The 16,828-nt window shown below is 45.2% G+C and overlaps 1 protein-coding gene across 13 annotated transcripts in view; it reads right to left on the bottom strand.

Moving 5' to 3' along the window:
• PTK2 (protein tyrosine kinase 2) overlaps positions 1-14,611 on the bottom strand; it is a 253,954-nt gene extending 239,343 nt beyond the window's left edge. For 9 of the 13 annotated variants that reach the window (XM_066623720.1, XM_066623723.1, XM_066623724.1 and 6 more), the window contains exon 1: positions 14,437-14,611. The gene's annotated coding sequence lies outside the window, so the exon portion shown is untranslated. The remainder of the gene's footprint in view (positions 1-14,436) is intronic. The other 4 variants (XM_066623730.1, XM_066623731.1, XM_066623729.1 and 1 more) reach the window with 3 other exon arrangements.
• Between the last annotated feature and the right edge of the window lie 2,217 nt (positions 14,612-16,828).

Below are 16,828 nucleotides of genomic sequence, written 5' to 3'. Positions count from 1 at the left end.
TTCAGTTATGTTTCAGGAATTGACCTTACCTACTTCTGGCTTCTTGCCTAACCACTCCCGCTAACCATCTGTAGTAGAGCTTCTCAAGCAACTCTCCAAAACTATCACAGTAAGTATTTTAATTGACCAGACCTGGTTCAGTCCTCATTTTAGTTTAAATACAACCAACCAGTATTATAAGAAAATATGCATATCCTCAAAAGACAAAAAGGTTGTCAAGTCCCTACCAAGAGGGCTTCCAAAAACTCCCCCACAGCATTCTCACACTCAAAATGTACTACTTAATGTAAATCTATGCAAATTTGATAAATCTCATGAAGACCAACCAGAAATTTACTTCTGAATCCAAAATAAGTAATGCTGATAATACTACTGTGTTTTGAAAGACCCACTTCCATAATAAGAGTTTACAACTCAATGTTCAGTTATCAATTTAAAGAATGGATGATTCACAGAAAGCTTTGTTAGAATGATTAGTTCATTCAGTTGTAAATTAAGACCCTAAAATGAAGAATTATAATTCACTGACTAGTGATTTGTTTCCAGTAGGGGTATAGTTCAAAACTGCATTTAGAATGAGAAACTGAAATATGCAATATCCCAGTTTTGTCCCTTAAACCCTTCAATATTTGAAACGAAGTTGCTTTGACCTGTTTGAAATAGTTCACTTGTAAGAGTTCAAAGCACTCTCAAAATATGCAAGTAAGAGAACTGATTCAAACTATCCCAAGAATGAATATAGTTATTCATTCATTGCTGATTCTATTTTCTTTTGAAAATTCATTTATGAAAAAGCTTTGTATATTACCAATTAGCCTTCAAGATGACAATCAAAACAATTCACAATAAAACAATCATAATGAGACGAACACAAAATCACCGTATCAAGCAAAACATCACAAAATCAAGAACACAGCAAAACATCAAAACAAACCACATAGCAGCCAAAAATAACCATTGCCAATTCAACATAAACTTGCACTAATGCAAAGGCAAGCAATAAAAGGATGGGTTTTGCCAGTTTCCAGGAAGCAGTGATGAAACAGGCCAGATGGGCCTCACAAAGAAGCAAATTCCTGGGAAAAGCTATGAAATAACCTGGGAAATAATAAATAAATAAATAAATAAATAAATAAATAAATAATAGTACAGGTATTTATATACCGCCTTTCTTGGTCTTTATTCAAGACTTTATTCAAGGCGGTTTACATAGGCAGGCTTATTTAAATCCCCATAGGGATTTTTACAATTGAAAGAAGGTTCTATCTTTCAAGAACCACAACATTCAGATGTTTCATTCTGATCTGGTTTCACATTCTGTCCTCCATCCTCCCACACTCAGAGCAGATGGAATAGCTCGGCTTCAGCTTATCAGCTGCTTCAAGGTCGCACGGTGCCGGTGGCCTCGAACTGGCGACCTTGTGGATGTTATCTTCAGGCAAATGGAGGCTCTACCCTCTACACCAGACCTCCTGCCTGGAAAGCTATGTAAAAGACACAGTCAAATTCCCACCACCCTCACCTGAGCCAACCTAGGAATCCAGGACAGAACTTCCTCAGATGGCATCAGTGAGAACAAGAACATAAGATGCCTGTTATAATGGGCCAAAGACTGGATCCAGCATCCTGATCCCCACAGTGGTTCACTAGTTATTCTGGGAATTCCACAAACTTCCCTGCAACTGGTATTCAGAACCACACTGCCTCTGAAACTGGAGGTAACATATAGTCGTCATGATCAGTCAGGCCATGAACAGTCAGGACACAGATGTGCCATCCATTAATTTGTCTCATCAGCCTTGAAACCCACCTAAGCATATAGCCATCATCACATGTTGTGGTAGTGAATTCCATAGATTAGTTATGTACTGCATGAAAGGAAGCATTCAGCACTCACAGTAAGTGAGGCAGAGGGGTGAGACGAATGTGACACTTATCACAGAGTTCAACAAGTTTAGTACTGCATTCTTTTCTGCCCTCTGCCTTGCTTGCTGTGAGTGCTGAGTGCTTCCTGGTTTGACATTCATCCATTTTTGACTGTCATCCCTGCTCTGGTCCCTAACAGCATCCCTGTGAATGCTGAGTGCTTTCTGCTTCTATTTTACAGTCAACAAAGAACTCCCAAGACCCAGGAACAGAAAAAGGAAAGCTGCAATCTGAAGCAGAGAAGTTATTTACACAACGGTGAGGATATGTGAACATTTTTGTAAGATGGGGGGGGGGGGAAGACACCTATATATTAAAGCACCTCTAGTCTATTTAGCTGCTTGCAGTGCCTGCTGCTTGCAGTGCCTGTCACCAGTCCTATCAGTCACAGGGTTGTAGACCTCTGGCCTTGGCCAACTTTTGGCTTCGATGACAGTTGCCTGCACAGTGACTGCTGGTGCCTTTTTCCAAGGATGAACTGCAGCCACCAGTTTCTCGGCACTGCAGCACGTTCCAGGGGGGAGGGGTTGCCTGCTACAGACATCTGATGAAGAGCACCCTGGCTGCTGTGTTGCCCTGTCCTTCCAAGCCCCAATTTCCCCTTTGCAGCTTTTTCAGCCACTTGCTGCAGTGCCACACAGTTCCTGGGCCTCAGTTTAGCAACCTTTTTCCTCCTCAAACAGGGAGTCAAATCTTATTAATATTTTTGTGTTCAATTTTGCAGTGGTTGGGGTCCTGTCACTTGGAGCAACTTCCTCTCAGCATGCCCAGCAGTGAGGCAGTAATTGCCCTCACCAGGTGGCCAAAGAAGCCCCAAAGAATTAGAGCAGGACTCAAAGAGCAATTCTTGCCTACTTAGGAGTAGAAAGGCGTTTTGGTCCCACCCACCCTGACTGCCCTAGTAACCAGGGAGGAGGAAGAGGAATCAGTCAGGTGGGAAGAGCAGAGACTGGGAACTGAGAAGGGGAAAACTTAAAAGGGCATTGGTATGTCATTGAAGAGGCTAGCTCTGTGGTGTGTGTGGCTCACTGAAGCTGTCTTGCAGAGAAGAAGGACTACTCCAGAACTGTGACACAGGAGGAAGAACTCCCTCTTCACTTAGTTCTGGAGTCAAAAAGGACCAGCTCCCTCAGCCTCATGGCGAACAACTGACCAAGTGAAAGCAAGGGAGGCGGGGACACCACCTACACCAGAATATATTTATTAAAAATTATATGCTGTTGATTTTCAACAGAAGTCCATAAAGTAATTCATGCAGTTAAATAAATTGTTCCCTTTTAAATAAATAAAGGGCTAATATTTTTAAAAAGATGCAGAAGAATCACAAGCAAGCAGTCACTGGAAAAGGCTCTGTGCTGGGTGAACAGAGACAGTTGCCCTTGCTAAATATAAAAGAAGCACTGTTTTTAAATGGTGCCTCTCTGCCCAAATGGTAGAGGCACCTATTATGGTATAATCACACTGACAAAAAGTAGAAAATACTTTCCAAGTTTATCAGCCTGGAAAGGTCGAACTTGGAGGGTTTTTTAACAAGCGTTTAAATAGACTTTACAGTACAAAAGCAGTTCACATTAATTTTCTCAGCATTCCTTGGAATAACCCTGTAAGATGTAGTACTAATCTACCTGCCATTATTTCACATGGAGTTCCAAGAGATATTGGTTTGCCTAAGTGAGTTCCTAGCAAGTTCATGGCAAGGTAAGATGTGGACTACTGATTCCCTGGTTGACAGCTCAATCTCTCAGCCACAACGCTACACTAACTTAATGAACAGAACTACACAAGCTAAAGGTTAGTAGCAACAACCCTGGTTCAGATGCAGACAATGCCATGATTAAAAAATATCCCTAGGTTCCCATTTGTGGAAACAAAGATCTTTCTTGACCACAAAAACGGAAAATGTCAGGAAAAAAAAAGTCTGATTTTTCTTCCCATCCCCGAAATATAAGCTCAACAAAAGGTAGTAAGAGTGTGTTTTTTCAGGCTTCGGAAACAACTTTAGATACCTATGAACACCCTCATACATTTCACAAAAACTGCCCAACACACCACTTTTACTGAACTGAGTTACATATTTAAAAGAATTCCTCACCCAGTCCCATGAGCTCAGATTACCGAAGGAAAAAAATTACAAATATTCTGCTGAAACAGTCCATGCCAAATCTCAGTTAAACTTCTGCCAGAACTGCAATTCTTAACACCTTTTTGTCATGAGGAATGAACAATACAAACTATGGCACATGCAAGTTCAAGAAACTGTCTTAAGGCTTTGGTGCCTTACAAGCCATCTCACCCATTTCCATTCATATATTTTTAAAACTATTGTTTTAAAAATGTTGATCCTTACTCGGCTTCAGAGAACAATACACCTCCAAATTTGGATGATCCCTTGGATGTGAGTTTTCAGGGCTTAAGGAACAATTATCAAAAGAGATGAGAGAATTACCAGTGGAATAGACAAAGAAGTGACTACATTTCTAGATTGCTCAAATTTCTGAATAAGTTGAACAGGTTCATTCACTGAAAGATCATAAGGTTTATCAACTTTCCCTTTCTTTGAGAAATGCACATTTTGTAGGCATCACCGAAGATTACTGGTAACCATTCATCATTTCTTCAAATAGCATCTTAGGGCCCAATCCTATCCAACTTTCCAGCACCGGTGCAGCTCAATGCAGCCCCGAGGTAAGGGAACAAATGTTCCCATACCTTGAGGAAGCCTCTGTGACTGCCTTCCCATCACAGGAAGCAGTGCATACCCCACTGGCACAGCAGCACCAGCACTGGAAAGTCAGGTGGGATTGGGCCCTAAGATGCTCCGCTTTCCTTACAATGAACTTGGAATAGGGTGGAATTATCCTATTTTACCCCCATAACTACCTAAAATAGATCAGACTGAGGGGTAGTGACTTGCCCATGGCAGAATGAGTATTTGAAAACCAAGTTAAACAATATCCACTACCATGTGAATTGTCTTATGGAGCAATCCTAGGCATGTCAACTGAAAATAAGTCCTACCATCTTCAATGAGGCTTTCTACCAGGTGAGTGTGTATAGGATTAGAGCCTTATTCTGTGTGTTCTGAGACACTTCATCAATGTGTTCATTCAATTACTTCTTATTTATGCATTAAAACATTTGAATTACGGTCAGCTCTCAGAAAATTATCTCCTTCTTTCTGAAAGTCAGACTTAGTATGGGTAGCTCAAGTGACCAAGGTTAGCAAAGCTATTTGTTCACCTTCCCCCCCCAAAGTTGTTTTCAGGCATACCTTGGATAACACAGCTCTTTCAGCACTAATCTGTTACATATGCTCTTTGGCCTGGCATGATCAGCCCAGAATACACTGCTTCCATTGCACAAAATGACTGCCAATCGGTGCCCATTTCCTGCCAACTAAGGACGCAATTCAAACCTGTGCTGGAGCAGGCAAGCCAGGAGGCTTGCGCTGCATCCAATGCAGGTTGGTTGGCTGCATGGGCTCAGCCAGGGGCAACAGGAAGCTCTTCCCCTTACCCCTGGGAAAGGGCCGCTAGCCCCAATGGGTCTCCTCAGACCTGCGCCACCTCTGGAGGTGGTGCAAGTCTGAGGAGAGTGGAGCGACTTGAAGCTGCTCCATTCTCCCCGGGGACGGGGGTTGGGATCTGGCATAACCGCTAGGTCCCAGCCCCATCCCGGCTCCCCACATGCCTGCCCCTGGGGCTGCCTATCACCTGCCCTCCCCTGCCCAGAAACACCCCCTCCCACCTCCTCCCTGCCCCCCCATGCCTACCTTCGCCACTTGTGTCGGCGTGAGTGCGCCAGCACAAGCAGTGGGGAGGAAGCCACTGCGGAGGCTTCTGCCAGCCTCCGTGCATCGGCACATCTGGATGTGCGGATGCAACTTCCTCTCGCGGAGGCGCAAACATGCTTTACGGCATGTTTGTGTCCCTCCCGGGGCTCCTATGCCAGCATAACTGCCAGTTAGAATTGTGCCCTAAATTAAAATGTATCCTATAACAATGACTTGTGCAACACTTGACTATCAGGGAGAACATCCCCTGTTATATTGGAGGTTATATTGGAGGTATTGCTGTTTTTAAAGTTCTAGCCCCTACTTTGTGGGTGCACAGAACAGTGCATAATTTTTTTCATGAGAAGTGTGCAAAGGCAAAAGTAAGAATAGTCCACCTTTCCTTTTCTAGGATTACTTTAGCCTGCCTCTCAGAGCTGTCAGTTCCCCAGCTCTCATTTACTTTACAGTAGCTACCTTTTAAATATTTTATGAAAATTAAAGATATACACAAAGAAAAAAAAGGTAAACATTTTGTACATTATTCTCACTCAGCATCTGTCATCAAGCCAGACTGATGGGCTCACTGATCCCAGAAGCAGAAGTACTAGAAACTGGGCACAAACCTCAAGCCTTAGAGTTCAAGTCCTGTGATGACTCACCACCACTCCAATTTCCAAGTAACAGACAGGCAAAGTAGCACAACCTTCCAACAAACCAAGAGTATGGTTGTTCAAAACATACCCAGCCAAAGCATATGTCCAACACAAGCACAAAGACTGCCCAGTTCCCCACTGATAATCAGATGTTAGAAATCAGCTTTCATCAACAGCTTCAACTCAAGTGATCCAGCACAATGTAGCAATCAGAAAGATAACAGAAGTGCCAAAGAAAGAGGCTTGCAAAGCACCAAAATTCACAATGACTCAAGCACATAAGCCAAGCCATACAATAAGATGGAGGCCAGCCAAAAAGAGAGGCATCATCCCTCAAGGTTTGGAGCAGTGGAGAAAGAGAAAGCAGAAGTTTCCAAAATCTGGGAAGAAAAGTGTTAGGACGTTTCAGATCTTGGCTGTGATCCAGAACAGGGGTGCCCAAACCCCGGCCCTGGGGCCACTTGTGGCCCTCAAGGACTCCCAATGTGGCCCTCAGGGAGCCCCCAGTCTCCAATGAGCCTCTGGCCCTCTGGAGATTTGCTGGAGCCCATGCTGGCCTGACGCAACTGCTCTCGGCGTGAGGGCGACTGTTTGACCTCTTGCATGAGCTGAGCTCCCTCCACTGCTTGCTGTTTCGTGAGTGTGATGCGGCAGCAAAAGAAAGGCCGGCCTCACTATGTGCAAGGCCTTTTATAGGCCTTGAGCTATTGCAAGACCTTCATTCATTCATTCATTCATTCATTCAAGTTCATCTTTAATATATACATTTATGTAAATGTATGTAAATTTATTTAAATTTTAAATGTGAATTAATTCTTTTCTCCCTCCCCCTGGCCCCTGACACAGTGTCAGAGAGCTGATGTGGCCCTCCTGACAAAAACTTTGGATACCCCTGATCCAGAAAATAAAACTGAAGGAGGAGACAGAAGTCACCCGATTGAGTGATAGTGGCTCACTTCCTCATCCTTCTCTAGCTTTCATCAATTCAAACCAATCTTTCAGTTGCAAGTTCTACCTGGCAGGACTTAATTGTGACATGACTCTTTTCTCCCCACTCCCCCATCCTCAGAGAGAGAAAATCCAAGTCAAGGCTTTCAAAAATCAGTTGGTTCTGGTCTTTTCCAAGTAGAAGTGAAAACAAAGCACCATAATTGGGCAATACCTTTCTTAGGACTGCAAGCCCCTGGGAGGAGATGGCAGGGAGGGGGCAGTGCTGCCGATCAGCCTAGTGGCAGCCCATGTAGAGCTGCCCACAGGCGGGGTGAAGGAACAACAGCCAGCAGTGCAGTCGCAATCTGTTTTCAGCCAGGTAGGGGTAAAACTGGCCAAGCGGGGTGGGACTGGGTTCACCCTTTAATGGAGACAGAAACAGAAGAGGAAGGAGGGAGGAGGAGAAAAGAAAATCAGAGAGAAAAGGAGCAACAAAAGAGAAAGCAGACCAGATTGAGGAGAACAAGAGATAGACAAACAAAAGGTAGGGAGGCAAGAGAAGCAGAGAAGGCCAGTTGGAGGCTACAAGGGACCCCAGAGGAAGGAAGAGAGAGAAGGAAAGTGGAGGTACCTGGGGGAGAGACTGGGTCTACCAAAAGGAACAAGCAGGCCTGTCAACTTTCTACATTTGGGAGAGTGATGTAGACAGGGACCAAATGAAATACCTTCTCCTAGACCCCACATCCCTGAGGGAGAACCAGAGGCCAGGAGCTCAAAGACCTGGATCTTATCCTTAGGAGAAACTGAGGCACTCTGATGGTGCAACAGGTGACTTGGGGCATGAGGTAGACCATACACCAGAGTGCACTTTAGAAGGCGTACCTCCATGTAGGTCACCTCGGTCTTGAAGACAAAGTGGGGAGAGGACTGAAGAACTCCTTCAGGGAGGAGAGAAAATCCCAGCCTTTGTTTCTGTCAATTGTTCCAATGCCAAATAAAAAAGGAAACCTTTAAGAGCATCCTTCGTAGGTCTCATCTGTGTATCAACATGTTTCATGTGGCTTATATTATTATATCAAGGAATGGCCTCCAGATAGCCTCAAATATATCCTCAAAAGAGAGTCTTGACTCAAAGTCTATTTGAGTTTCATTTTTAGGATAAAACTCCCAAGTTCCAAGTCAATACCCATGTTTTTGACCCCTGTCTTGATTCCATACCTTTTCCTGGATAAAAAAAATCAGCACCTTCATCCTAATACGTGAACTCAAATGTTTTTAGAAGCATGGAAAAGAAAAGGTTCATTACCTTTTAAGGATCATAGGTGCAAAAGTGAAAAATCCTGAATTCTCAATTTAGCAAGGTCAGTAACCCTTTGCAAAATAAAAGGAAAAAACTGATTTCTAAGAATTAATAGTCCTAAGCATGTTTACTGAGAGTTAAGCTTCTGAAGTGCACTTTAACACATATGGAAACTGAAAGTGAAGGCATAGCTTAAGTTGTACCTTCAGTAAGCTATATGGATACCTTATCTCACATCAATTTTCCTAAACGTACTGATACTTTATCTTCATGTTCCCCCACCTATGCTCTTCCTCTAATTTACATGACCAAAACAGGTGACACCAAAAACCATCTGTACTGTTTAAATAGCATGCAAATTAAGCCACAACTTAAGATGTACAGAGAAACATGACATACCCTAAGGGATGGTTTAACTTGTGTACCGTGTCTGGGAATTAATGATGGTTTACAATTTCCATATCTTCTAAAGTGCACCTGAATGCGTAATAGCTTTGGTATACCAAGTTAGAATAGGGCATGCTTCCACAAACACCATAACGCTATTTGGTAGAAACATGTGGTAATGATGGAGCACTTTTCTATTTATGAATATGATTGGCATCTATATATTACATTTTGGGTGTTCAGAGCACACCCCATACCTAAAGAATCTTCACCATCACACTCTGAACTTTTACAGATCAGAACCAAGAGAGTCTAAGAACTACTGAGAAAGTTACATCCCCAACACCCCCAAATCAGGAGCAGTTCTGGGAACCATGCTCTTTCTCCCTCCTCCAAAGCGCTCAGACCCAGAACAAACCTGCAGATATCCATGTGGAAATCAGCATTTCCCACAGATGTAGCATATGTATGGACAGAACAGGCACATGGGTTTTCATATACATGTGTTACCCATAAGTTTTTTCCCCACAGAATAAGCAAAGTAACATTTTCACATTTAATCTGCAAGTTCAGAATCTTCCACATGGGTTTTAAACATCTGGTTGGAAAACTCATGCAGTTTGATATCTGTGAGTGTTGTGTTCTCAGAGGACAAGAAGATGGCTCCTAGACAAGGGAAAGCTTGCAGGACCTGGAAGTTTACTGCCCTCAGAAAGGAAAGCCCTCAGGGACATCTCTCACCCCTTTTGGCAGGCAAGTACTGCTAGGATGCATACAGACAGGAAGACAGCCAAAAGGGGGGCCTACTCTACCTACTCTACCGTACAGTAGGAGGGACCTACTCTACCTTTTCCTAGGTTAAACCATTCTACTGGAGTGAATGCTTGCAAATCTGACATGGAATGAAATTCATGAACATGCTCACAATTGTAATTTCCCATGGTATAACTGCATGTCTGATGCAGGCCTTAGTAGATAACATCAGGTTCAGAACATCTGAACAGGCACATCTGAACCCAGGATACTAGCTACTATGATTTATCTAACTATCTAATGCCGATGTAGCCACAATGCAACCACAAATTACGGAAACAAATACTCCCTTACATTGAGGAGGCATCAGAGACTCCCGCTCCCCACCCTACATGATGCAGTGCATGCGCCCTTGGTACTGCTGCATTCAATTGAGAAGCTGGCCCCTGGTCCACCCAGGGCCAGGACCCCAAAATGCTGTTCCCACATGCAACCAAAGAGAAAACCAGAAGTTATGTTTTAAGGCTTTTTAGGGTTGGAAAGGCCACTTCCAGCCTCCCCAGTTCCCAGAAGGCCTTCTAAGACCTCCCATTTTCACCAAAAACTCCTGGTTTTTGCCAAAAACTGGAGGTGATGTTTTTAGGCCTTCCAGAGGTCTCTGAAGGCCTTCTAAGGCCCTGTAAACAGGTCTTAGAAAACCCTGAAGAAAAAAAAACTAGGCAGTGCGAAGAGGGGGTCATGGCAGTGACCCTGTCAGGTGGCACCCAGAACATTTGCCCCCCCCTGACCTCCCCAGGTATTCCAGTGGTTGCATTAGCACTGAAAGTTTAAAGGGGTTAGGCATTAAGTCAACTTGAAATCATTCAAGATTTAAAACACTAATTTCAAAATATAAACTCAGAGTGTTCCTCTAATATTTGTACAGATTCTTAACTCAAAGTCTTTTTTATGAGAAAAAATAGTAGTGGAGATAAAAAGACAGAATCATTTTATGATTAAACAATGGCAAACAAGCACAACATTCTAATTATGAAACACCAGTCATTATTTCCTTGTCATCATTCTAATTTCTTCTTAAGCAATACTAGTAATTATTGGCAAAAGTATCTTATTTTTTAGAGTACTATGTTCCTAACACACCACTGAAGAAACAAAAAGCTTGCTATATTGTGGGGAAAGGCGTATCCACAAACCCTTAGGGATATTAAAGAAGCTGCAACATCCTGTTATCTCCTATCTGAAGTCATCACTACACCAAATATATTGCTGTCATTCCAAATAAGAGAGACTGATGTTTTCCTGAGGTTCTTCCAATCATCAAGCAAATCATTTTTTATGGAGATTCCCTGCTTCCTAAAACGCTTACACATATCAACATCAAAACAAAAATGACTGTCAAGTTGCAGTTTGCTTATTAGTAGGTTTGTTTTATTTTTGGCACCAAGAAACCAATTGCCTCTATAAATTGAGCAGCTTCTTAAAAAGATATAAAGCTGAAGACTCTTCTGTTTTGAGTATTAGTCATCATAACTCTGAAACCATAGTTTGCCACTAGAATAGGCTCTTAATACGATGTCATTGAATGGAAAAACAGGATATGATTACATCACTACCGGAAACAGGACTAGGGTGACCAAATACAATCAACAACAAGGGCTCTTAAAACATTTTATAGTTATGTAGAAGAGACAATTTAGCAGGTATAGTTCTTTGCCATATCATAGCAGTGAAAACAGGGCTTGTATTACAATTGTCTTTATGCAAAGCAAAACCCACCAGGCTTGACACTTTTTGACCTTCTAGATTGAACCAAGTTGAAACTTTCTTTCTTTCTTTGGCAAGTCTTTGACTCTTCTCCTTTTACTTTTTCTATGCATTTTTTACAAATTGGGGGGGGGGGGTTCACAATACTGTTATTTTATATGTATTTTCACAATTTCAAAGTTGTAAGTTCTCCTTGAATCTAAAAGAAAGATGGCATAGATACCGTAGGATCAACACAAGGTCACCCAGTTACAATGAATGTAGCACCGTCATTGCTTGTGTCACCAGCAAACTGATACCACCAGAACATGTTTTATATACAAAGAAGCCCAGTGTTGTCAATTCAGCTGTAACATTAATGTTGAAGCCAAAGGCTGTGATACAAGGCTGTGTAGTTGACAGCTGAACAGAACTGACCTGAGGCACCTCAGTTTGCATCACAGCTCAGTTATAGATTCAGGGCATGAAAAAAAGGGGGAAAAATTGAAAAAAGGGAAAGAAAAAAAAGGAAATTACCCCTGCTAATAAGAGGCACTTTTTCAAGTGGGTGCTCCTCTTTTTAGCAGGGGCAGAGTAACTGGCCCACCTCACCCCAGCAGTGTCTTTTCTAGTGGCTGTCTGCTGGTGTTCTTTTTGCATCTTTTTAGATTGTGAGCCTTTTGGGACAGGGAGCCAATTATTTGATTCTTCTCTGTTAAACTGCTTTGTGAACTTTTAGTTGAAAAGTTATATATAAATACTGTTAAGAATAATACTTCTGCCTTAGCCATCAGTAAAACAGAAAGAAAATAATGTGTCTTTTGCTCTGATTTTTCTGAGAACAAGTGAACAATATACAAATTCAAGCATTTCATGTAGGTAGAGCATGTCATTCAAGGAAGGGGGGTGGGAGAGAACCAGAAATAAGTACTTCCAGATGTGGGGATGGGAAGAGGAGTGGCAAGTTTGTAGTACAGATGTTCACCATGAACAATGAACTCTGAAATCTCAACTGGCAAACATTCTGCAAAACTCTCTTCCAGTATCTGTTAGAGTATCACTGTTAAATTACATATTTTGCTGTAACTCCAACTGCCTGTACCAGAGACTAACACTGGTGCTAATACCTACATTAAAGACACACACACACACACACACACACACACACACACACACACACACAAAATTCAAATTTGTTTCAGCTAATTCAAAACTGACCTATTCACAAATCATTTAACTGCATATTTTAGCACCAGCCAGAAATATTGATCAAGAACAGAAATCGGAGCACAACCAAGAATACATTATTAAAAACACTAGAAAAACAGGAAGTGGATAGGCTGGAAAAAGGCAACACAGAAAGTTCAGAGAAAGTTTTAAAATGTAGTTCTGAAAGGAGAAGGAGGATACTCTGTCACTACAATGACCATGGACGGGGTTCATTTCAGTGCATTTACACTGGATCCAGGATATTTCCTCAAAATCTTTCAATGGAAATAATACATGGATCAGTACAATAATATGTTATAGTTACAAAGCATGCACCTTTCCTTTTTAGAGACTGCATATGAATGAGTCAAAGTAAACTGCCTTTTTCCTCCTTTTTCTACTGCAGATCACACAACCAGAAAGAGACTTTTGCTTAATGATGTGAACACACAAGAAAGAAACCACTTCCCTTCTCCTCCCTCCCCACCCCACTCCTCAATGCTCAGAGGCAAACACTGATTTACAACTCAATATTGCAGTAAGAGTGTCAGCTCCAGATCCACTGCAAACTAGGGTTACAATCCTACCACACCCTTTCCTGGCAGTAAGCCCCATTGATTATAACGGGACTTACTTCTGAGTAGACATGCATAGGCCTGGGATCTAGGAGAGCATGCTGCTCTACCCTTTTGTTTACTTTTCAGCTTCTCACCCAAACAGGAGTGCCCCAGGGACACCAAGGCCTATGCTTCAGATGCAGAGAAGTGTGGAGGGTGGGGAGGCAGGTGAGCCAGAGCCTCCACACTGGAGTCCTTTGAAAAGTGCTGTCACCAGGCACAAGCAGACACAACCCCATGCTTTGCACATGAGTTGTGACTGTTTTGTGGCAGTGCTTTTTGAAGGACTCAGGTGGGGAGGCTCTGCCTCACCTGCCTCCCCACCCACTGCACGTCCCCGCTCAGATGTCAGAACTCCCAGTTCACTCTGCTGACCTCCTTGCACAGACCATGTTGCAAAGGCTTGTCAGGAATGGGGGGGGGGGGTTTGGTCCAAAGGAAGTGAATTATTTTTAGGCAACCTCATTTCCTCTCCCCCCCCTAAGTACAGTGGGGGGGGGGGGAATAACCTGATTCTTATTTCCTAACCCCAGTAAGTAAGTATAGTCAATGGGGCTCACTCCCAGGTTTGTGGCCATAGAGCCCAACCCTATGCATGCCTACTCAAAAGTAATTCCCATGATAGTCAATGGGCTTACTCCCAGGTCAGCGTGGACAAGATAGCAGTCCTACAGCTCCATCCCAGGCATGCCTACTCAGAAGTAAGTCCCATGAGAGTCAGTGGGCTTACTCCCAGCTAAGTGTGGACAGTATAGCAGCCCAATCCTAGGCATGCCTACTCAGAAGTAAGTCCCTACTCAGTAAGTAAGTACAGTCAATGGGGCTCACTCCCAGGTTTGTGGCCAGAGAGCCCAATCCTATGCATGCCTACTCAGAAGTAAGTGCCGTGACCGTCAACAGGGCTTACCCCAGGTAAGTGTGGAGGAGAGTGTGGCCTGAGGCGACCCACGGAGGGAGACCGCCCCTCCCCCCGCCACCCATTCAGGGGGCGCCACAGACGCCGCCCCCACCCCTCAGGGGCGCACAGAAGGCCCTCCGGGGAGCCTGCCCGGGGGCTTCCTCCCCCCCGGGAGGGAGGGAGGGAGGGCGTGTAGCCTGGGGGGGCGGACTCCCCTCCCCCCGCCACAGTCAGCCAGGACTCACCAGGATGCAGCGGCGCCGCTCCGCTCTCTGCACCCCCCGCGCGGACGGCGCCTGACAGGGACTGCGGGGGGAGGGGGCGGGGTCAGACCCGCGTGCGCGCGAGCACGGGCGGGCGGCGCCTGCTTCTCACAGCGGCCCGGCTGCAGCGGGCGCGCTCCCGGCACTGCCAGGCCGCTCCCCCTCCCCCCCCCGCCGCGCTGCACCCTGGGAGCCGCCGCGCCTGAGCCCCGGCCACGACCCTCCCCCTTCCCGCCAGGCGCCAGCGGGGGAGGGCGGGACGCCCACAGCACAGAGGCTGGAGCCCGGGCTGGCCTCCTCGCCCCTGAGGGGAGCCGTGCCCGTGCTGGGCTGGGCTCTTCGGCCCAGGGAGATGAGCAGCAGGCTGGGCTCTTCAGCCCCTGAGGCATGACCAGTAGCTGGGCTCTTCTGCCCCCACAGGCTGACCCTTCCCCACCCCCACCATGGCCACCCTGAGACATGACCATTAGCTGGGCTCTTCGGCCCCCACAAGCCGACCTCTCCGCACCCCCACCCTGGCCACCCTGAGGCTGGCCTCTTCGGCCCCTGAGGCATGACCAGTAGCTGGGCTCTTTGGCCCCCACAGGCCAACCTCTCCCCACCCCCACCCGCACCATGGCCCCACTGAGGCTGGCCTCTTCGGCCCCTGAGATGAACGAACAGTTGCTGGCCTCTTCGGCCCTGGAGTGGACGAACAGTGGCCAGCCTCCCCAGCTTCTGAGCAGGGCCATAGACCAGCCTCTCCCACCCTTGGAAGGAGGAGGCAGCAGAAGAGGCACGTTCTTCTCGCCCTGTCCAGGGCCGGCCCATCCGTGAAGCCTGCTGAGGCGGCCGCCTTGGGCAGCACCCGGCAGGGACAGTGCCACCTCCATCTGGTGGTGTAGCTAGAGGGGGTGCAGAGCGCTCCATTCTGCAGAGAGCCTCAGCGCAGGTGCTTGCCTCCATCTTGCTTCCCCCATCCAGAATAACTCCAAAGGGAAGGCACCCGTACACCTCGATAAGGCTGCCTGTTTTGCACCCCCTCTAACTACACCACTGCCTCACCTGCATTATGCTGCACAGCCACTTTTACCCCCATCTCCTCTCACTTCTGAAGAACTGAGGGAGAAGGGAGTGCTGGACTAGGGCACTGGGCAGCATGCCCCAAAAGGCCCTCTCACATCATCAACTAGACTTCAGAAGGCAGAGAGGAAGGACCCCAAGTGCCTATTGTAGTACCTTCATCAGGGCCCTGGGAGACAAGGTGAACTTTCTAACATCCAGGTGCCAAGCTGCTTATGAATGTAAAGATTAGTACCCACACCTTGAATATTGCTCAGACACGGGCTGGTAGTGCATGTGCTTGCTCAAAACCAGGTAACATTTGAACTCCATACCCAGCCCCACCTAGCATTCTGAGGAAGCTGACAATGAAGTATTCAAGCATACTTCCTAAAAGAATGTGTGCTTCCTTTCTAGCACACTTCCTAGTATTTCCTAGTATTAATAATAATAATAAACTTTATTTGTATCCCACCCTTCTCCCTAAAAGGGACCCAGTTTTTTATTCTGAAAAAAACTGACATTTCCAAGCAGTTTTCAAGAATTGCCCCATGTACAATGCATGTCAGTAGTCTATTCTGAGAGCGTAGCAGATGTGGCTCATTCTGACCAGGGCATCTCTGTCCAAGAAGAATTGCAGGTGGCTCACCCTTAGGGCCCAATCGTATCCAATTTTCCAGTGCCGGTGCAACTGTGCTAATGGGGCGTCTTGTAGTGGGGCAGCAGTCACAGAGGCCTCCTTAAGGTATGGGAACATTTGTTCCCTTGCCATGGGGCTGCATTGTAATTGTACTGGGGCTGGAAAATTGGATAGGATTGGGCCCTTAGTTGGTAAAATGTCTTTTGTGTTATTACAGTCCTTTGGGCCTCCAAAGACAATACCTGATTTAGGGCGCAATCCTAACTCCTTATGTCAGTGCTTTCCAGCACTGAGCTCTGCACATGCAGCTCTGAGGTAAGGGAACAAACATTCCCTTACTTTGAGGAGGCCTTTGTGAGTGACACCCAACTGCAGGATGCAACACAGATCCCTTTGGCACCACTATGCCAGTGCTGGAAAGCACTGACATAAGGGGTTAGGATTGCGCCCTTAGCTGTACCACAGACTGTGTACCCTTATGGTGGTGTGCAACTCTGTCCAGAATAAGTGACACACGTGCTTTCCACATATTTATTTAAAAGATTTCTACCCCACCTTTCCTCTGCTGAAAGCAGATGCCCAAGGCTGCTTACAATTTATAGATTAAAAAAAATACAATATACAATAGAGTAAAAAATAGAAAATACAAGATAACAAAATAAAATAAATTGCAATTCAATGGAGGGAGGAAAT

Source organism: Tiliqua scincoides, chromosome 4, assembly GCF_035046505.1.
Source record: "Tiliqua scincoides isolate rTilSci1 chromosome 4, rTilSci1.hap2, whole genome shotgun sequence".
NCBI classification, from domain to species: domain Eukaryota; kingdom Metazoa; phylum Chordata; class Lepidosauria; order Squamata; family Scincidae; genus Tiliqua; species Tiliqua scincoides.
This window is presented reverse-complemented; position numbering and strand designations above follow the sequence as displayed.